This window comes from Kogia breviceps, chromosome 7, assembly GCF_026419965.1.
Source record: "Kogia breviceps isolate mKogBre1 chromosome 7, mKogBre1 haplotype 1, whole genome shotgun sequence".
Lineage (NCBI taxonomy): Eukaryota > Metazoa > Chordata > Mammalia > Artiodactyla > Physeteridae > Kogia > Kogia breviceps.
In genome coordinates, this window is record NC_081316.1 from 111,884,600 (window position 1) to 111,906,457 (window position 21,858).

Below are 21,858 nucleotides of genomic sequence, written 5' to 3' on the forward strand. Positions count from 1 at the left end.
AAGCATATAATTGGGTCTTGTTTTTTGTTTTGTTTTGTTTTAATCCATTCAGCCACTCTTTTGACTGGAGAATTTATATCATTTACACTTAAAATAATGATTGATGGGTAAGGACTTACTAATTCCATCCTAATTGTGCTCTAGCTGTTTTGTAATTCCCTTGTTCTTTTCTTCCTCTCTTGCTGTCTTCTTCTGTGATTTAATGATTTTCTATAACGGTATGTTTCTGTTTCCCTTCTCTTTATCTTTTTATATTAATGTAGGCTTTTGCTTTGTGATTACCATGAGACTTACAAAAAATATCTTATAGATATAACTCTATTTTAAGGTGATAACAACTTAACTTTGATAACACACAAAAACACTACCCTTTTACTCCCTTCCCACATTGTATGTTTTTGATGTCACAATTTACCTCTTTTAATATTGTGCATCCATCAGCAAGTTATTGTAGTTATAGTTATTTTTAATAGTTTTGTTCTTTAGTTTTGTCAACCTTTACTAGAGTTGACTGGTTAACACACTACTGTCTTATAGTAGTATATTCTGAATGTGACTATATACTTACCAGTGTACTGTATACTTTTTTACATTTCATGTTACTAATTAGTGTTCTTTTGTTTCAGCTTGAAGAACTCCGTTCAGCATCTCTTAGAGCAGGTCTAATGCTGATTAATTCTCTCAGCTTTTGTTTGTTTGGGAAAGTCTTTACCTCACCTTCATTGTCTACCCAGCTTCATTTAAAACCAGATTAGATGCTTGTGTATATTAGATTTATTTCTGGATGTACTATATCATTTTCATTAAAAATATTTGGGCACTGAAAAAAAAAAGCTTTGCTGAGTAAAGTATTCTTGATTGGCAGGGCAGTTTTTTCTTTCAACAGTTTGAGTATATTATCTCACTCTCTCCTGGGCTGCAAGCTTTCTCCTGAGAAATCTACTGATAGTTTAATGGGGGTTCCCTTGTATTAGAGTATTATTTTTCCTCAGGATGATCTTAAATTTTTGATTTTAGACAGCTTAATTATAATGTGTCTTGTAGAAGATAATTTTGAGTTGAAATATTGGGGTGACCTATTAACTTTATGAAGTTGGATGTCCAGTTATCTCCCCAGATTTGGGAAGTTCTTAGCCATTATTCCTTTAAACATACTTTCTGCCCCTTTCTCCATCCTTCTCCTTCTGGGACTCCAATAGTGTCTACAATGTTTCTCTTAATGGTATCCCACAGTTCATATAGACTTTCTTCACTCTTTTTTTTTTCTTTGTTCTCTACTGACTGCATAATTTCAAATGTCCTGTCTTCTACTTCATAGAATTGTCCTTTTGCTTGATCTAATCTGTTTCTGCTGTTCTTATCACATTTTAAAATTTCATTCATTGTATTATTCAGCTCCAGGATTTCTATTTGGTTCTTTTTTATGATTCTATTAAGCTTCTCATTTTGTTTGTCATGATTTCATTGAATTGTCTTTCTCTGTTTTCTTGTAGGTCATTGAGCTTCCTTAAAACCGTTATTTTGCATTCTTTATCAGGCAAACTGCAGATCTCCATTTTTTTTCCCGCTCTGATTCTGGAAAATTATTGTGCTCATTTGGTGATGTCATGCTACACTGATTTTTCAAATTCCTTGAAGACTTTGCTACTGTCTTCAAATCTGGAGAAGCAGTCACCTCCTCTGGTCTTTCTGACAGGCTTCAGGAGAGAATTACCTTCTGTCAGCCCTGCTAGTAATTCTGAGGCTTTCTCAGATCTTTTCTATGGTGCTCCACACTTCTTGTTTCAACTTATAGCAGAGTTTTTATGCTTGTATGCCTTCTTTCAACCCTGCAAAACTAGTTCAGTTACCGATAGCCTCCTTTTTGCTTTCCCTAGGATGGTGCTGCATGCTCAAGTTTGTGGTTTCTCCCAGGCCTGCACAGTTGGGCCAGAATTTGAGTTGGTCTTATAATCAAAGACAGGGTATGTTCCACTACTAATTCTTTGTGAAAATTCACAACCTCATCATATGTGCCTGTGTTTGCGTATGTATTGTGTTTTATTGTTAACAACAAAATGTGCAGAATCTCACTTTAGGAGACGTCTTATGCAGCATGGTGTGGGAGGATACAGACAGGAGGCTCTTAGAGTCTTGGCTGGGGTCCCAGTCTTTGGCCTCTCGATGGGCAGAATGTCTGTTAGGGTTTTCCCTTAGCAACAGGCCTGGGATGGTCTGCTCAGAACCGTGACACACCAGGCCACATGAAGACAAACTAAAGAGCAAGCATATTAAGGCCAAGAAATGCTCAAGTTCATCCAGCTCCCCAGTGACCTTTTCCACCTGAACAAAAGTCCCTGATGTCACCACTCCCTGGGCAGTGGCTTTGGTGGACAGAGAGCTAAAAGGGAGTGAAAGTGACAGTGTCCCCCAAGCCCCACCATCCTCCCTTCTCCATGCTGGGAGTCAGAACTGCTGCCTTTGCTCAGTGGCCTTGTTGCTTAAACTCTTTCTCTCTTGGGATTTCTTAGACTTAAAACAAAAACAAAACAACAATAACAAAAAAACCTATTTGTAATGAAATAGCAGAAACACTAATTTCACAGTGCTAACACCTACATGTTGGCGGGGGGGGGGGGGGCGACTGGCTTTTGGTACCAAAAGGTATCATTCCAAATCAAAGTTACTCTATGGAGGTGAAAAAATACAAGAAAGTTAAAAGGACAGATTTTGCATGTTGGTAACAAAGAGGAAAGGCTCCAAGAACAGGGTAGAGATGCGGTCTGCTGGGCACCTGTAGAGCAAGGACCGCTCCCACCTCATGGGGTGCCAGGACCCCTCCAGAGCAGTGGGTTGGGGCTCAGCAGCCACCATACTCTGCCTTCACCTGTTCAAGAACAAGCGCTCCACATTCAGCCCCTTTCTGGGCATAGCTGGGGATGGTGCCTGTGAACACGTGTCTGTGGGGCATGCCAGGGACCCTTCATGAGGCTGGGGCATCATCCATCCAGACCAGGTTTTATCGTGCGCAGAGCCTAGTGCTCTCACTCCTCACCAGATGGTGGCCACAGCCTTGCTGGAGGAGGGGGCCAGGTCTGCTTCAAGGGCTTGTCCTATCGCACGTCTGCTTCAAGGGCTTGTCCTATCGCACTTGCCAAGAAAGGCATTTTTTGAAGCTGGCTCCACCCCTCCCTCCCAAACTGCCTGCAACCAGCTCGCTTCCTCACAGCAAAAGGATGGGCCATCAAGAAAGGTGTCTGGAGGCGGGGAGGGAGGCGGTGAAGAAACCGGAATACAAGCAGGACAGGAAGTGAGCCCCCAGCTGCCTGAGATGCAGGTGGGAGAGAAAGGGTCTGAGGAGGACAGAGAGGATGGGGGCTGCCAGAGACAGCAAAGCAGCAGCAGAGTGAGGAAGCTGCAAAGTCGGGAAGTCGTGAGCAGAGGGGAACCCCAAGAACACGGAAGGCCCAAGACAGGAGGCCTCAAGAGAATGGGGAACTGAAGTACAAAAAGGTGACCCCTACAAATGGGGGACTGAGGCACAAGGCGATGGGACCCCGAAGTGAATGAGGGCCCAAAGGGGGCCTGAAGCCCAAAGAGACGGTGGAGGCAGATGCGTAAGAAGAGGAGGCTGAGAGCCCAGACACTGAGGTGTGAGAAGAGATGGGAGTTGGGGGAGCAAGGCCTGGGGCGGTGAGGGCCCAGAGCCCCAGGACCGGAGAGGCCGGTGGGCGAGAGGCAGGGCATCCACCGGTGGGCCCCAAGGGGAGCCGCGCTCCACCGTGTTCAGCGGCTTCCAGGCTGCTTCGGCACGAGGGCCAGGTGCCCTGTCTGACGGGCGGCAGTGACGCGGGAAACCCCAGCCTGAGCGGCTGGCCAGGAAACGCGCTTCTTGTTTTAGAACGTACTCAGGGTTATGGACAGGCACCTACTCAGCTTGCTGCCCCTGGTGTCCTTCTTGGCCACGCCCTGGCCCCCCGGCCCCCTAGGGCCTTGCGCCTCGCCTCCATTTTGCGAAAGACCCGAGGCGGCAGCGGGCGAGCTCTTCATGCGCATGCTCCTCACGCGGCGCCACAGCCGCCAGCTCCTCCAAGGCGCGTGTGCAGCTCGGCGGCGGGCCTGGGGTCCCCATGCTGCAGAGCAGAAGACGGGCGAAGCTTTGTCTCTGTGGGACCGTCAGGGGCCAGGCCACGGGCGGCTGGTGGGCGGCCTAACTGGGGGCTGCAGTGGGCCGGGGCGTGGGCTGCCCGGTTCTTCTGGTGCTAGCCGCTGATTTGCCCCAGGGTGGCTTCCGTGCCGTCCATCTCGCGGTTGCTGCCGTAGGAGGCCTTGGCGGTGGCCCAGGCCACGTGTGCCCGCAGGCCCCACTCGTCTCCCGTAGCAGCCTCCGTGCGGTCACCCAGGCCCAGCCGGCCGCCCGGGGCTCTCAGGCTGCCCGTTCTCTAGCGGCCGCTTACTTCGGGGCCCAGCAGATGCCGGAGACCAGGGAGCCCTCGCGCAGGACCTCGCAGAGGCCGCTAGCCGCCTCCTGCGCCCGCCGGGTCTTCAGAGACTCTCCGGAGAAGGTAAGAGTGAGGCTGAGGCTGCTGCGCCTGCGCTCGGGCACAGGGTACAGGGCCTCCGGGCTGCCCCTGGGCTCCGGGGCGCTGCGGTGGAGCTAACCTTGGCCCTTGCGTCGCGTCGAGCGGCGGCTGTAAAGCGGCGGTGGCGGCGGCTGTGGGAGGAGTCGCGCGGGTGGAGCCGGCCGCTCTCGCTGCTGCGGCGCTCGCTCCCCAGATCAGTATTATTCTTCGTAAGCAAATCAGCCGGGAAAAGGCATTTAAGTATAACAAACTTTCTTTTATCTACAATTTATTATTATTCCGTCAACCCCAGTACACATGGAGTAGGGTTTCAGAGTTGGAAACACATAGCCCTGTGAGAAACAAATTCAGCAACTAGAGTACAGTGTTTATACACAGAAGAGCCAGCCAGAATTTGGCGTTGGGAGGAGTCCTGTGTAAAATATCACAGACTCGCATTGTTCTTACATAAACTTCAACACTTTCTGAAGCATCAACATTTCTCAGATTGTTGTGTGCGTTGGTTGGTTTCCAGAGTGTTGAAATCATTGTGTTTGTCAGTTTTGGCCAAGTTTATAGATGTTCTTGTGGAGATTTGCTGACCTCACTCAACCATAAGTTCCACTGAAGAAGGTCCTTTTGATTTGACTTACCCGTATTTTTCAGGAAATATAAACTATGTTTGTAACTTCTAATAATTTTTGGTGGAAAAATCCAAAGTTGTAGCAAATTAGTTTATGTTACATGAAACAGGGGAGTGACTGGGAAAACCAATGGTGACATTGTTTGCCAAAGAAGAGGCTAGAATGTTCCCTTTTGAGAAGTGAGGTACAAAGATTACACAAATTTCAATAATTAACGGAGAATTAAAACACCCTGAAATCTTGTACTGCAAAGTTTATTTATATATCTAACTTAGAATTTAACCCATTTGACAGATACGTGTTTTGCCAGTTAGATCATACTTCGGCTGACACATGTGGGGGAGAAATACTATATCAGGGTTTATGTGCACAAACAGTAGAAAGTGACTCTAATTCAGTGCTGTATGTCAATTATACCTCAATAAAACTAGAAAAAAAATGACTCTAGCTCTTTTAAATAGAAAAGAGTTACTATAAAGAAGATTGGGAATTCAGACAGTTGGTTTGAAGTTCTAAAACCAGGGTTGGAGAACAGGCAGATGTAGCAGGTATCCGCATCTATAAGGCATCTTATAGACAGCTTGGTAGACAGAAGTTCTGCAAGGGTGGGGCAGGCCAAAAGGACTGGCAGCTGCGCTACCACTGGCAAAGGGTGCTCACCCAATTCTGAGCAGTTGGCAACACCCACATCACGTCGTGTAGTTGTGATATGTTATTCTCTCAGTGTCAGGAGAGCAGAGCAGGTCAATGACTCTGCTAGTCTGAGGTTTTGAACTTGAGGCAAAGCGTTTAAGGGAACGGGCCGTCAAGTCAGACTTTCTGAAATTTAAACGCAGACGGATTCTTCACTTTCTAATTGTGAAATTTTAGACAATTTATGTGACCTCTTTCACCCTTGGTATCCTAATCTCATCTGTGAGATGAGAATAATTGTCTTTTGGCTTAAATGACTTACTACATGTAAAGTGTTAGAACACTGCCTGGAACATAGAGTCTGATAAGTTTTTGTTCTTCTTCTCCTCATTCATATTCACCTGAATGTACAGCCTGAACCTGTTCCCTACCTGCCTCCTGGACAGTTCTGTTTTATGTCTGTTTATGTTCCTCAAGTTAAAGTGCCCCAAACTGCAGTCAACATTTACTTGGCGATTCTCAGCACCGCTCCTCCTCTGGTCATCAATTTCTAAGCTTTTTTCACTACCACCTAGGCAACAAACAAATTGTAAACATCTTCTCACTCAACTTCTTCATCCAGTCTCCAAGTCCCAGAGAACTTATCTCCTTGAAATCCTGGTCTGGCCTTCCCTCTCAATTATACTGATTTGATAAGCTTCTCCTCATCTCATGTTTAGATTACTCTAATAGTTTCCAGTGTGAGTTCCTGTGGAATGTTACCTCCCTCTCACCACACACACACACACACACACACACACACACACACACACACACACGCCTCTCTTTCTTGCAATATGGTTATAACTATAAATTGTTAGATAAATATTGGCAGTTAGATTATTAAACACTATTTATAGATAGTACATAAAATGCTATTTTTGCTTTCGTTTCCTTTTTTGTTTTCCTCGAAGTGAATATTTTTAGGTGCTTTCATTTGCTTAATATTCTATGGATCTCTGTGATTTATCCCTAACCTCGTGCCCATTTGTACAGATCTCCTCTCAGTATATACAGCTGTAGCTATATGATGTTAGTTGGTATTCTAAAAGTGTTATCTTCTTTAAGATGTCTTTCCAATAAATTTATGATCTACTCCAGTGACGACAGGATGCCCTCTTACTTTGTTGAAGATTAAACATCTTGAGATCCCCCTTCACCATCTTTCTGGGGATACTCTTCACCTCTTACCTAAGTTAGATCCCTATACCTATGTTAGGTCCCCTATCCTCTGGATCCTATATCTTCCTGTTTCTTGGTTTCCTTCTTCATTTTTTTAAATGAATTTTATTTTTTAGAACAGTTTTAGATTTATAGAAAAATTGAGAACACAGTACAGAGAATTACCATTTACCCCACATTCTGTTTCCCCTATTATTAACATCTTACAGTACATTTGTTATAACTAATAAACCAATATTGTTATGTTATCAATAACTAAAATCCATACTTTATACAGATTTCCTTAGTATTTACCTAATGTCCTTTTTTAAAACATCTTTATCGGAGTATAATTGCTTTACAATGGTGTGTTAGTTTCTGCTTTATAACAAAATGAATCAGTTATACATATACATATGTTCCCATATCTCTTCCCTTTTGAATCTCCCTCCCTCCCACCCTCCCTACCCCACCCCTCTAGGTGGTCACAAAGCACAGAGCTGATCTCCCTGTGCTATGCGGCTGCTTCCCACTAGCTATCTATTTTATGTTTGGTAGTGTATATATGTCCATGCCACTCTCTCACGTTGTCACAGCTTACCCTTCTCCCTCCCCATATCCTCAAGTCAATTCTCTAGTAGGTCTGTGTCTTTTTTTTTTTTTTAGGTCTGTGTCTTTACTCCCATCTTGCCCCTACGTTCTTCATGACTTTTTTTTCCCCTTAGATTCCATATATATGTGTTAGCATACGGTGTTTGTTTTTCTCTTTCTGACTTACTTCACTCTGTATGACAGACTCTAGGTCCATCCACCTCACTACAAATAACTCAATTTCATTTCTTTTTATGGCTGAGTAATATTCCATTGTATATATGTACCACATCTTCTTTATCCATTCCTCTGTCAGTGGACATTTAGGTTGCTTCCATGTCTTGGCTATTGTAAATAGTGTTGCAGTGAACATTGGGGTGCGTGTATTTTTTCGAAGTATGGTTTTCTCTGGATATGTGCCCCAGGTGTTATTTTTGAGAAGACTTTCAGGAAGCCAGAAAAAATGACAGCTGCCTAGATCTGCACCTCCCAATATTTCTGGTAAAAGCAATACAGAAGAATAAGATGAACAAATAAAAATCCATAAAAACAATATCCACAGCATAATCCAAAGACAAAAAAATGCCCGAACTTCAAAATAACTATAAATTAAGAAAGAAAAACTCCAAATCCCAGGAAGCAATCTCTCTCACTCCTGCTCTTGAGACCTCAAGCTTTTGCAATGAGCAAGAGCAGGTGGAAAAAGCTTAGGTAAGAGAGAAGAGTTGTGATTGTGATGGATCTAATTTGATCAGAAACCACGGTCAGAAAGAGTTAAGTTCACACTAAATGTGAAAAAGAAGAATCTGTCTCAAGAGATGAGAGTGAGATATACAGAAAGGGAAAGGAAAGGATATGCAATTTGAAGTGTCACCTCTTGGTACCTTGAGAGAAGAAAAAAATTAAAATTATAGAAATACTATGTGTGGAGTAAAGAAATAATAGACACTAATAACAGAGAGGTCAAATACAGAATAAAATTTGTGTTGTAACGGTTTTAAAAATAAAATCTTAAAGACTAGAACAAGGAAAAGAAGAAAAATAGGCAAAATCAAGCAAGGAGTGAGATTCTTCACTGGGTTGGTCTCTCTCCAGTCCCTTCCTGAGAATGATATTCTCTTGAAATCTCACCCAGAGTTAAGCAGTTGAGGGTGAGATCAGTTTCTTGGCATCAGTCATGTTTGAAAGATGCATCTCTTTTAACAGAATACTGAAATTAAAAGTACAGGCATTGAGCAGCATATATTGAGTCTTTTCCTTTCTCTTTATTTCTTCTCCTCATTTTGGACTATAAAAGCTCAAAATACCTGTTGGGTAGTCTTGGGTGAAGGGTGATAATGTTGATGCCTGCCACATGTTAACACGGGAAGTTACAAAAGTAGGTACCTAGATAAGAGCTATTCAATTTCATGTGATCTGAGTATACGGAAAAGGGAGGTGGAGCCCCACAGAACAAGTTAGTCCTATATGGTCTCATGGTAAGCCATTTTCCCCTTGAGTTATACCCCAACTCTTAGTAAGGTCCATTTTGAAATTTCAGCTAAAATAAGATCAAGCAAAGGAGTGATCTTTTCATTGCATGAGCCAGAGTAATAAAGGTGGAGATACATATTCATGAGGAACAGAGTAGAGTCTTCTGGTCTACACAAGGAGAAAGTCTGTCTGAGAAAAAAGCCACGTAGAACCAAGCATATTCAAGTAATTGAAAGAAAGAGACACAACCCTCTGGATTCCTTGGATCCATTCAAATCTGAAGCAAAATGCATCCCTGGACTTGCCAGTTAGGTGAACTTTTTTGTTTGTCTCAATATCATTTCACTTAAAATGAAAAGTAATTATTTATTATAATGAAAAGGTTTTTTTAAATTAATACATGTCACTACTATACCTTGTACAAATTTCTATGATAGTAATTACTCCCTTCCTTCTGTACAGCATTGTAAGGGAAATTAATTTTATATTAAGAAAGATCTGTGTTTAAATTCTGGCTCTGCCATTAGTTGTTACGACTTTGGCAATTTTTTTTTAACATCAGCTTTGGTTTCTTCATATGCAAAAACAGAAATACTTTTCTCAGATAATTCTGAAGATTTTAAAGGATAAGTTAATGAAGGAGTTTAGTATTGTAGCTAGAGCCAGATATCTATAAATTGTGCAGTTCTCACTTTCTTTTGTTGCTTCTCTAATTAGAATGAGAGAACCAAGGGGCAGGATCTGCATCTTATTCGTTTTTGTATTCAGAGTACCTTGCAGCTTAAATCCACCAAGACCATTATTTACTCTAGAGAAAACAGGGTTGTGAAGGAAAAGTAATCAGTGTATTTTACTCCTTAGATGTGCAAAACATTTACATCCTCATAATCATGTAAACACTGAATATTAATGGAAGTTTAAAAATTAACTGTACTGGGAAGATGAAGACATTAGGAAGTATATTTGCGGTGGTAGAAGGTGAAAATTGGCTAGATTTAGTTTCCCAGACTTAAAGTCAATTGACAAGAGATAATAGTGAAAAATCAAGAAACAACCGCATGTTATTTAGAAATATAAAGCCCAAAACAAAAAAAGAAAAAATAGAAAGAAAGACCTGTTAATAGCAGCATGAATAAAAATAAATAAGATTGACTTCTTGCCCTCTAGGAGTTTACAGTTTAAATGAAGGTACCCATGTAAACTCACTGTATATAAATGGGAGAAGATAAATGCAGAAGATGCTTCAGCAGCACACAGAGAAGGCACTTTAGGTTCCGGGAGTAGAGACAGGAGAAGAGGTCAGAATAGATGTTCTATCAGAAATGATGACAGAACAAGTCTCGGAGAATGAGTAAGTGGTATCCAAGTGAGAAGGCATTTCAGGCAGATGAAATGACATGAAGCCCAGAAATCATCAAAATGCGTGAGAAGTACTACTAGAGAGTAAAATTCAAGAAGTAGACACATGGGAGAAAAGGCTGTGGACACCAAATTTGGGGAGCAGACCCTAGAAGGCTCTTTCTGAGGAATTTGCACCTGTGTTGAGAAAGAAGCTAAACACGGGAATACAGCATTTTCACAAGTAATTCCATATAAAATGTGTGAAGAATAGATTTCCAGAAAAGATAGATGTGGCAGGCAAAATTCTGAAACATGACCTGCCCCTCAATGTCTTTTCCTCTTGTATAATCCCCTCTTACTTGAATGTGGAAGGAACCATATATATAACGATATATCACCTTAGGGATTATGCATGTTATATGGTACAGTTGACCTTAAATTAGGGAGATTATCAAGGCAGGCCTAATGTAATCACATGAGCATATTAAAACCAGAGAGTTTTTCTGAAGCTAGTGGCAGAAGGGGAAGTCGGAGAGATTCAAAGCACAGCAAGGATTCTCCATTTACCGCCAGGTTGAAGACAAGAGGACCACATGATGAGGAATGCAGACAACCTCTAGAAGCTGAGAGTGACCCCCAGCTGAGGGTCCCAGCCAGCAAGGGAATGGAGCTCTCAGTTCTACAACTGCCGGAACTGAGTTCTTCCAACAACCTGAATGAGTTTGGAAAGATTCTTCCCCCAGAGCCTCCAGAAGGGAATGCAGCCCTGCCCACACCCTGATTTTGGCCTGGGCAGAGAATCCAGCCATGTCATTCCATACCAGACTTCTAATTTACAGAATTATGACTAATAAGTGGGTGTTCTTTTAAGCCACTAAGTTTATGATAATTTATTACACATCAATACATTCTTAATGTGAACTGATAGTTGGAGAAGAACATTGAGCCCCAAATGTACCAATATCAACTTACTAACAGAAGATGTAAACACAGGCTCAGTAATTTCTTCCCTAAGGAGCCTGATCAAACTGTGATCCTAAATGAGGCTCATTTTCCAAGCTTCCAAACAAGTTGCTGAGATCCACAGAGAATAAGATGTGTTCACACTATTAGCCCGCTGATGGTTTGGAGACATAGCTGATGCATTTGCCTTGCCCTGAAGACATATGTGAATTTACAGACAGAAGGGATCAGTTGCCTCCTCCTTTGTCAAAACCTCTGTCTCCTTCGGGCCAGTGAAGGGTAAAGAGCACATTAGTGAAGTCTCCAGGTCGAAGGAAGTTGGGTGGCGAGTCTTCTCTGTTCTGATGTTTTCATTCCCACCGCGACAGCAGTGTAGAGATGTGGGAGGCCACCTGCCCTTCTTAAACAATCCATTGTGATTTTGAGGTAACCTTGGATAAAGGGAATGGGTGGGAGGAATGCAGGATCGTAGGGAACACTCTCAGTACTTTTGCTAAGCCTGGTGCTGAGTTTCTGAAAGGTAGGAGGAAGAGAATAGGTGGGGCAGTGGGCACAGTGGCATCACAGTGACCTCACTGTCCCAAGCTTCAGGAATTTCCGTAGGAAGGAGTCCCGGGGACCACTCTGAACTCCTTTCCTCTCTTGCTGTATGGCCTTGGCCAGCCTACTCATCTCTTCAAGATACTGTTTCCTTATCTCTCAGATGTGGACATCACTTTGGACCCCTGCTGAAAGGCTTTTTCCTGGATCGTGTCAGTCCAAGGGAGGTGAGGAGTTGCACCTGAGATTTGAAAACATGGAAGGAAAGGACAGATGAGAGAAGAAAGTTGAAAGAGACGGAGTTGTCACTCTGGCTCTTCTAGACTGCTGTCCCAACAGTCACACTGGAGCCCCCATGGAACAAGTTCTCGGTCTAGAAAGAAAGGATTTCAGTCTCTTCTTGATGTGACGTTGTTTTCTCATTTCCTCACAGATCACATCCCTGCCGGTAATGTCTGTGGAAAATGACTCAGTTCATCCTGGTAGGACTTGCAGACCAAAATCAACTCCAGATACCCCTCTTCTTCCTCTTCTTATTGAACTATATGGTCACTGTGGTAGGGAATTTGAGCTTAATTAATCAGATATGCCTGAACGTTCATCTTCACACTCCCATGTATTGTTTGGTCTTCAGCCTGGCCTTCATAGATCTCTGCCACTCCTTGGTCATTACGCCTAAACTGCTGATGAGCTGTGTGTCGGAGAACATCATCTCCTTTGCAGGATGCATGACTCTGCTGGGTTTTTCTTTGCTGTTTCTTTGTCCATTCTGAATGCTATGTGTTGACAGCCATGGCCTATGATCGCTACGCGTCCATCTGTAAGCCCCTTTTGTACACAGTCACCATGTCCCCTCAGGTCTCTTCTTTGCTGATGTTTGGTTCATATGTAGTGGCGTTTGCTGGTGCCATGGCCCACATGGGGCACATGGTCAGATTATCCCTTTGTGGTTCCAGCATCATCAGCCATTACATGTGTGACATCTTCCCCCTCCTCCAGCTGTCCTGCAGCAGCACTGGTGCTAGTGAGCTGGTGGATTCCATTATTGTGAGCACAGTTGTAATAATATGTAGCGTCATTATTTTTGTTTCTTATGCTTTCATCCTCTCCAACATCCTCCACATCTCATCAGCTCAGGCTTGGTCCAAAGCCCTCAGTACTTGTGGCTCCCACATAATAACTGTTTGCCCTCTTCTGTGGTTCTGGGTTGTTCACACATCTCAACACCTTTTCTGATGGTTCTGTGGGCCAGGAGAAGTTCTTCTCAGTATTTCATACCAATATAGTCCCCATGTTGAACCCCCTCATCTACAGTCTAAGGAACAAGGATGTCAAACTTGCTCTGAAGAAAACCCTAAAGAGAGTTGCGAACTAAGCAGAACCAATATTGCTGGGTTGTTGTTGTGTGTGTGTGTGTGTGTGTGTGTGTGTGTGTGTGTGTGTGTGTGTGTGAGTGAGAGAGAGAGAATGTGTTTTCCCATAATTTTCTTCAGAACAAGGTTTTTTTTTTTTTTTTTTTTTGCTGTATGTGGGCCTCTCACTGCTGTGGCCTCTCCCGTTGTGGAGCACAGGCTCCGGACGCGCAGGCCCAGCGGCCATGGCTCACGGGCTTAGGTGCTCCGCGGCATGTGGGATCTTCCCGGACCAGGGCACGAACCCGTGACCCCTGCATCGGCAGGCGGATTCTCAACCACTGCGCCACCAGGGAAGCCCCAGAACAAGGTTTTTGCCTTAGATCCCATTTTCTGACTAATCATGCCATTTAAACATGCAAATATTATTGAGTCTCATGATTGTTCTCAGCTCCATGCTTACTCCCTGAATGAGCTTTATTCTTAACAGTGGGCTCCAGAGACTCAGCTTGATTCCTACTCCTTTTCACACCCCCTCCCACTTTGCCTCTTTCCACGTACTTTTCATACATAAGCATGAATGTGGTCTGATGCGGCCACCCCCCTTTGTTTTCCCTAAAAACAATGTTAATGTAGCCCTTTCTGTTTTTTAACCATTTGAGGAGTTCCTTCTGTGTAAGTTATAAATTTTCTAGAATTTCAGTGCTTTTTTAGTCATGGTTTCTATAGTACTGCATTTCCAAACTCAGCAAAGCTTCAATAGTATCTATGAGATATTTATGCTTAGTTAACAGGGATCACAAGTATTAGCTTATAAATATGGAATGGGTTAATACCAATTAGGAACTGAGAGAAATGAACCTAGTTACTTTAAATCAATTTAGTCTGACTCGTCGTAATAGCATCAGGGGTGTGATATATATGTATATATACATGTATCAGATATGTACATAACGGATACATATGTTATGTACATATCTGATACGTGTATATATACCTGTATCAGATATGTACATAATATGTAATGTACATGTACATAATTTTGTTTACATCTCTGTCTAATCAAATAGAATTTGACCACCTAGTGTTTACTCCTTTCTCCTACATGGTTAGACTAGAATCTGGTAAAATAAATATTCATGAAATTAATAGTTTGAACTTGTTTGATACAGATTTTTTCTCTAAAGCAAACTAAAAGTTTTTGTTAGTAAAAACTTCCTTTTTTTCCAGAAAATGAGTTTTCTTAAAATTTGTGGCCATAAGTCTTCAAAACGGTGAAGAGTCTGGTTTGATGCAGTAGAAGGAAATGCCATTCTTTTTCCAGTTTGAAGTACAACCTTCTGCATTTCCGATAAGGCAGGTCTAGTGGTGATGGAATCCCTCAGCTTTGGGGTTTTCCTGGGTCTATTATAACATAGGTGTCTTTCAAATTGACTGTTTCAGGTAACCAGCACTCCTGTTTGCAAACTAACATGTTCCTCCTGAAGAGTTTGGATCCCTTTTGGAAAAAAGAAGAACTGTTTGGTTTGGTTACAAAATAAATTAGGAAAAGCATGCAATTTTACCTTCAGAAACTAAGATAAAATAGGGATGTGTTGTACTACTTATTATATACATGAAATTTAAAACCTGTCTCCAAAATGTAACCTATGCATGTGTTAGTAGAAGATAATAAAACCAAGTAAATAAATTAGGTGTGCCCGCAAAGCGGCTGTGGCATTTTTAGAACCCCAAAATGCATCATGGTAGGTAAAATTTTGTTTCTAAGGGTGGCAGCAGAAATATAACAGACATGTCCCTGCTATTGTGCACAGTCCTCATGCTTGGCTTGAACCATGGTTAAAATGGATTGCATTTCAGTTTCCTCAGTAGGATTAACAGTTGCCTTGCCCTAAATTTTAGGCTACTAGAATGCTAGGTATCAGATACCACACTGAGAAAACTACCCTTCATGATTGGTATGTTACCTTCAAGTCTTTTCTCTTTACATCTGCAGATATATTTAGGGGGAAATTGGAGTGATATTACACATAAATTTATGCATTCTTTTTCCCAGTTTTACTGAGATAAAACTGACAAAAATTGTATGTATTTAAGGTATAAAACATGATTTTATACACACACACACACACACACATTGCGAAATGATTACCACAGTCAAGTTAGTTAACCCATCCATCAGCTCACATAGTTACCACTTTTTGTGTGTGGTGAAAACACTTAAGATCTACTCCCTTAGTAAATTTAAAGTACAAATCCCCAGAACTTATTCCTATCATAATTGAAAGCTTGTACCCTTTGACCAACATCTTGCCATTCCCTACACCCCTTAGCCCCTGGCCACCACCATTCTACTCTCTGCTTCTATGAGTTTGACTTTTTTTAGATTCCACACATAAGTGAGATCATGCAGTATTTGTCTTTCTGTGTCTGGCTTATTTCACTTAGCACCGTGTTCTCGGGGGTCCATCCATGTTGTTGCAAATGGCAGGATTTCCTTCTTTCATGGATGAATAATATTCCAACGTGTGTGCGTGTGTGTGTGTGTATCACGTATTCTTTATCCATTCATCCGTTGATGGACATTTTGGTTGTTTCCATATCTTGGCTATTGTAAATAATGTTGCAATGAATATAGAATTACAGATATTTCTTCAAAATCTTGATTTCATTTCCTTTGGATATATACCTAGAAGTGGAATTGCTGGATCATATGGCAGTTCTACTTTTAATTTTTTGAGGAGCTGCCATACTGTTTTCCACAGTGGCTGAACCAATTTACATTCCCATTAGCAGTGTACAAGGATTCCCTTTTCTCTGCATCCTCACTAACACTTGCTATTGCTTGTCTCTTTGGTAAAAGCCATCTTAACAGGTGTGAGGTGATATCTCGTTGTGGTTTTGATTTTCGTTTCCCTGATAATTAGTGATGGTGAGCACTTTTTCGTATACCTATTGGCCATTTGTATGTCTTCTTTGGAAAAATATCTATTCAGTTCTTTTGTCCATTTTTTAATCAGGTTTCTTTGTTTTTGTTTTTGGTTTTCTGCTATGGAGTTGTAGGAATCCCTTGTATATTTAAACCCTTATCAGATATATGGTTTGCAAACCTTTTTTCCCATTCTATAGGATGCCTTTTCATTATATGGATTATGTCCTTTGCTCCTTTTCTGTTTTTTGATCCTTTTCTGTCATGAGCATTTTCCTGTGTCAGTAAAGATTTCCTTCTATGAAAACACTGTTCCTGATGCCATACTCTCTCATGCCTTTTAGACTTCTTACTGATATTTCTTCTTAGGATGGTATTTCCTCTGGAAAGTTTACTTTTACTGTGTCCTTTTTTTTTTTTTTTTTGTGGCACGCGGGCCTCTCACTGTTGTGGCCTCTCCTGTTGCGGAGCGCAGGCTCCGGACGCACAGGCTCAGCGGCCATGGCTCACGGGCCCAGCCACTCCGCGGCACGTGGGATCTTCCCGGACCGGGGCACGAACCCGTGTCCCCTGCATCGGCAGGCGGATTCTCAACCACTGCGCCACCAGGGAAGCCCTACTCTGTTCTTTTACCACCACCACCATCTCTGTCTAGATTTTTCTCCTTTCCTATATGTATATATAGAATTAATAACTCATTATATAAGGGAAATATGGCTTCTTAGTATTGGGGTCCTTTTAAATTATTTAGTTTTTGAGTCCATAATGCATTCACATGGTTCAAAATTCAAAAGCTACAAAAAGGGTATACAATGAAAAGTTTCCCTTATACTTCACGTCCCCCCAGTTACCCGGTGGTTCTCCCAGGAGGCGGCCAGTCCTATCAGTTGCTGTCAATGCTGTCAGTGACATTTTATTCACATATAATAAAGTTCATGTATATTAGCCCACTGATTTTACAGAATTGGTAGCATTCTGTGTGCACACTGGTTTAACCTGCTTTTTATCTTGTATATACCATTTCTTGAGACACAGCTTGAGAACGAGTAAGACTTAGGATCCAGGAAAGAGTAAATTCAGAAGACTAGTGAAGTCTCAGGATGACAGCTGTGCAGCTAGCCTAAAAGCAACCAGTCCAGACTGGAACAGTGGTTTAGGGGGGTTTTTTCCACTTAACAATACATTTTGGAGATCATGTCATATATATAAAGATAGTCATATATGATATATGTCTTATATATATAAAGATAGTTTTTAATACATTTACATAAAATTTTTGTACCAATGTCTAAAAAAGTATTTGATCAGTCTCTTTTTGATGGAAAACTAGGTTAATCCCAGTTTTTTGTTATTATGAAAAAAGGTTAAAATTAGCAAACCAGTACATAAATCATTAGGCATGTGTATAAGTTTTTAGAGTGCATTTATTAAGCCTAAGGATATATATATATGTAAATTTGATGAATATTGTCCAGTTGCCCTAATAGAACCTATGTCTTTGATTCATGTAAGTTTAAATTAACTCTCAGTCCAGATCCATCCTTCTGTACTTTTTTTTCATGATACTGGGGTTAAGCCTCTGGAGCTTATATTTCTACTTTGCCAGCTGGCTTACTATTCGGTTCCACCAGTATTCAATGCTGATGCCAGAAATAAAAAGCATCTTAAAAATATGAAAACAAATTGAAACAGGTTACAGGAAGATGACGTGAATTGTCTTGGCATCAATTTAATCACATGCAAGGAAAAAACAACAAGTGCTCCGCTCCCAAATGTCATACTGGATATTATGTAAATAAACAACTAACCAGAGTTGAAAATACAAGTTCACTCTTTCAGTAGATATGAAAAAAACAAATGTGTGGGCATGTATCTTGGAGGATAATCTTCCATTCAGTGTCATGTTGATGAGATTCAGTGCCCAACTTCCCACTGGAGAATCCATGTAGGAGAGAAACACCTGCCCCATGTCCCTAGGCTCACAGAAAAGAGGCACATTGACCTAGACGCAGCCAATTGCATGCTTCCACTGGAGAAATTAATCTGATGGGAATAATGTGAACACAGTGAGACAATTGGGAACCACTTTGGTGGCTGCAGCATGTCCAGGGGCCGTGCCAGTCGTATGGAGCACGGGTGTGACATTGTAGCAAGACTGTTCCTGCTGAAATACGCCCTGCTCTTGGCCTCTGGGTTGCCTCAGTTCTGCCTTTTCTCCAAGTATAGCTTTACAGGTTCACACCAAGTGCCTGCATCCCCAATATTCTTTTTGTAAATTACTAGAGTGACTTGCTTATCAACATAAATCCTGAGACAGGATTTTCCCCTGCATCCACGTATGCCAAATCATGGACAAACTGGCCAAAGATATGTATGTGAAAAGTTAAACATTGTGAAAACTGGTTTTAGGGTGTTTTGATTCATAATTAATGATTGAAAGTGGTAGTTTTTGTAACCTCCTCTGTACCTCACTTATCAAAAGAGAAAAGTTCTAGCTTCCTACTCTGGCAAGTAATGTCATTATTGGCTTTGCCAATAATGAGTCCTCTTTCATATAACATCAACCTCATCTGCTATGATTTGGGGTTTTTGCCTCTAGAAACTGTTAGAGATAAGTTATGCACAAATTTTCCTTCTATTAAAAAGTATGAGGAAGACAGGCTCAAAAAGACTTAGTTCACCTGAATTGTTTAATTTAAGCTACTTTTAAGTCACATTCTCAAGATATTTGGTGATAATACCGTGGCACTTTGGTGTCCAGCTAAATTCAGCATAATGTTAATTTAACTCACTGTGGGCTCTAGAACCCACAATATTTATTCAGGATTAAATGTGGAACAGAAGAGAATAAACAAGACAGCAAGTACCAGATAACACTCATTGTCTCTCAGCTCCACACTCTTCTCTCCTCTCCTATGTATTTCCAAGGTTAGAAACCTGTTGCCTACATATCAAAAACACTCCTGACATCTTGATACAATGGCAAATAATTTAAACATGTCCCTTGTCCTGGAAGAACTGAAAGTCTGTGGTGGAATCTGACAAATATTTATACTTACAGTGAGGATAATAGGTACATTTGTATCCAAGCATATAAGATTGATTTAAGAGGCTGGGAGACTTAATGGAGACAGTAATGTTTCAACGGAGAACAGAAGAAGGCTATGAGTTGCCTGAACAAAAGTGGAAGTGTGTATTGTCAGATGAGAAGTGTGGGAGCACAATCGGGAGAGTGAGGAAAATTCAACAAGGAAAAGCATGAAGAAAGGGCCAAAGATGGCAGAGCATGAGGCACTTCAGGGAGAGCATAAGCATGCAGTGGGATTTATTTGGCAATTACAAATCGGATTGTAAGGGATTACAACAAAATGCTAACAGCAGTACATTTTGGATGATGTCTAAGGTGTGGCGTAGAATTTAGGGTGAGGATCTACTCAGTCCCTTCAGGGGCTCGAATATAATCAGGTGTCCAAAAGTAAGGTTGGGCACCAATAGAAGAAGCTAGGGGAGATTGCAGCAGGCCAAAGAGGATGAAGGCTCACAGAGATTTAGCATATGCCCACCAAACATTTTTAGGAATAGGGCTGATATCTCTGATTGATGGGCGTAGATACCCATAGTCCCCATTTTGGTTACTTTCAGCTCAGAAAGGAATATAGATGAACCAACAGAACACAGACTTCAGAACTTGAGACTGTGTATTACTGGGGAAGCATAGAAAGACGCCTCCCTCTCCAAGGTAACCAGTCTGAGAAACTCTTGCTGTTTTCTACATACCTCTGTTATTTAGAAGTAGAACACTGAATGAACTCACTGCTCTGATCTTTCTTTCAGTGAAGACTCTCCTAAATTGCCTGAAGAAATAATTAGGGGTAATACTCATTGATTCATTCATTCAATCATTCTACAAAAAATTTTTGAACACCTATCATAGTAGGTGCTTTGTGTAGGATATAATACAGAACAAAGCAGAGTTCCCTACATTCATGAACTCACACTATGGTAAGGAATTGTAGTTATGAAATATCCTATTTCCCTAATTTTTATGATTGAATATCAAACAGAAAATAGGTCAAAATGTGATTAAGAAAAATCAACCCATGAAGGGAGTAATTTGGTTTCACTCAGAGAAAAATGGCCCTTTTTCATTTGTGATTAATATTGTTCCTTTTTAAAGGAGAGAAGTTTTTTGGGTGTCACCCCATCTTTCCCAAGTATCATCAGAATTACAGTTGTAATTAACAAATGAAATGCACCAAATAATTTATTTCATTATGAAAGCTAATGATAATGGGTGTTTGCTAATGAAAATGTTCATGATGGGATTTACTGTGACTCACAGAGTTTCCTAATAACAGTAGAAGAGGAAAAATAAACTCTTAGCTAAGATCACTGAGAAAACCTGCCTGGAAGATTTTGATCTTCCAACACCTGTTTCTAAAACTTTCTTTTCTATGTGGGATGGACAGAGTTGGAGGTTAAGACAGAAACCCAATAATGTTAAACTTGTTTAGTTGGCTAAAAGACCACAGATTTTGGGAAAACCTTTATGATCTAGGGCTAGGCCTAGATTTTTAAGACTTGACATCAAAAGCACAGTCTATAAAAGGAAAAATTTGTAAATTTAGACTCACCAAAATTAAATGTTTTGGCTCTGTCAAATACCCTGTTAAAAGGATAAAAAGACACAGAGATAGGGAGAAAATACTTGCAAGCATATATCTCACAGACGTATCAAGATTATATAAAGAACTCTCAAAAACTTAAAAGTAAAAAAAAAGAAACAAGTAGAAAATGAGAAAAAGACATGAGTAGACATTTCACTAAAGAGGACGTGCAGGTGGCAAATGAGCACATGAAAAGATGTTCAACATTATCAGGGAAACATATTTAAAACCACAATGAAACAACATTACATATTTATCAGAATGGCTAAAATAAAAGTCACAGCACCAAATGCTGACAATGATATAGAAAAACTGGTTCAGTCATAAATTCCTGGTGAGAATATAAAATAATCACTCTGAAAAACAGTTTGTTAGTTTCTTCTAAAACTGAACACATGATTACCTAGCAATTAGAACCTTGGGCATATATCCCAAAGCAAGGAAAATTTTCTTCACACATAAACGTGGATGAAGTATTGATACAGGCAACAACCTAGATGAATTTCAAGGGAATTATGCTGAGTGAAAAGAGTCAATCCCAAAATGTTACATATTGTATCGTTCCATTTTTATAATATTAATTAAATGAAGGAGTAATACTGGTAGCAGATTAGCGGCTTAAGGATTAGAGTTTAAGGCTGGGAATGAAGTTTAAGGAGCAAGATAAACATCATAAGTTAAGAACATCACAAGGGACCTTTATGGGGATAAAACTGCTCTGTATATTGGCTGTGGTATCGAATACACAAACCTATGTATGTGATAAAAATTGTACAGAATTAAACACACACACAGGGACTTCTCTGATGGTGCAGAGGTTAAGAATCCACCTGTCAATGCAGGGGACACGGGTTCAATCCCTGGTCTGAGAAGATCCCACATGCCGCAGAGCAACTAAGCCCACGCACCGCAAATACTGAGCCTGCGCTCTAGAGCCGGCAAGCACAACTACTGAAGCCTGCATGCCTAGATTCTGTGCTCTGC

The 21,858-nt window shown here is 41.1% G+C and overlaps 1 pseudogene; it reads left to right on the top strand.

Moving 5' to 3' along the window:
- Nucleotides 1-12,390: 12,390 nt before the first annotated feature.
- On the top strand, nucleotides 12,391-13,301 carry LOC131760405 (olfactory receptor 8C8-like; annotated as a pseudogene).
- Nucleotides 13,302-21,858: the final 8,557 nt, after the last annotated feature.